The 1,222-nt window shown below is 52.5% G+C and overlaps 1 non-coding gene across 1 annotated transcript; it reads right to left on the bottom strand.

Annotated features, from left to right (window-relative positions):
- Positions 1 to 708: 708 nt before the first annotated feature.
- TRNAV-UAC lies at positions 709 to 781 on the bottom strand. Its single transcript has one exon. It is a non-coding gene; the product is annotated as a tRNA-Val (tRNA).
- Between the last annotated feature and the right edge of the window lie 441 nt (positions 782 to 1,222).

The following is a 1,222-nucleotide window of genomic DNA, read 5'->3' as shown; positions in this document are numbered from 1 at the left end:
GAGGCATGCTGACATGGCTCTTTCTCCTCATTAATAAAAACAACGATACACACAGTATAGGGGGAAAACAAGGACGGAGTTAACCCTGCTTGATAGCTGTGCGCTGCGGAAAGCGCTGGCCTTTCCCCTCAGCCAGGCCCACCCTGGGCCTCCCCTCCTCACCAGAGGCACGGGGGCTACCGGCCACCACAAAATGGCACCCAGGGAGTTGGGTACGGTGAGCGACCAGATTAAAAAAACCTTGTAAATCCTGCCGTGCAGAGCCGTGCCGGGCAGGCTGGTGGAGAGAGCACCGGCTGCTTTGGCACCTCGGGGTGCTGGCTCCAGCCAGCTCTTGCTGGGTCTCTCTGCATTTTCGTTGATGTTCTTGCAGGGAACAGAGCCTTTTCGGGGGGAAAAAAAGCAAGCGCTGCGGCAACATTGTCTAAATTACACTCACAGTCTTAGAAAAATGTGTTATTGCACAGGGCTGTGGGAAGGACCCTGCCAGGCCAGCGTTTCCTGCTCGAGGGGCCTTTCCGCTCCCCTCGCCATGCACCGCTCCTCCCCCGCCCGAAGCAGGGCGTGCGCTTTCTTTACGTGCTTATGAGGTTGCCCGTCTTAAGGGGAGGGGGGGGAACCAAACCTAGACGCAGCGCTTTAAAGGAAAGGACGAAAAACTAAGGGGTGGAAACACAAGGAAAAGCAAAAAACGAAAGCCGCGGGCGCTGGTTCCACTGGGGCTCGAACCCAGGACCTTCTGCGTGTAAAGCAGACGTGATAACCACTACACTATGGAACCACCACAATCAAGGGATGACACAATCTTTGTCCATAAAATTTATTTAAAAGCTCATAAAGGGGATAGCAAGCAATAAAGAAAACAAAGTTATCTGAACTACCTGGATGTAAAGCTTAAATTGCTGGTTCATTTAAAACGTAGTAAGAGAGAGAGAGGAGAGAGAAGGCAGAGCCTGAGGTTTGTCAGTGTCAGGAAAACCCTTGAGGAAGCAGTTGTGCCTAATGGATCTGCGAAACTTATGATTTATCCTCTCGGACGCAGCATGGGACGCGCTAATGTGGTTTTTTTAAAATGAGGCGTGAAAGGGAGACCGTGTGGATGTGGTTACAGGCGAATGTAGCAGGAGAAGGCCTGAGTGTTCGTAGGTCTGTCTTTGCTAAAGGGAAGCTGATCGAGCTGCTCGTACTATCCGCTCACCCCCGGCTCCCGTCCAGCAATCGC

Source organism: Egretta garzetta, unplaced genomic scaffold (assembly GCF_000687185.1).
Source record: "Egretta garzetta isolate BGI_Z169 unplaced genomic scaffold, ASM68718v1 scaffold111, whole genome shotgun sequence".
Taxonomy (NCBI): Eukaryota; Metazoa; Chordata; class Aves; order Pelecaniformes; family Ardeidae; genus Egretta; species Egretta garzetta.
This window is presented reverse-complemented; position numbering and strand designations above follow the sequence as displayed.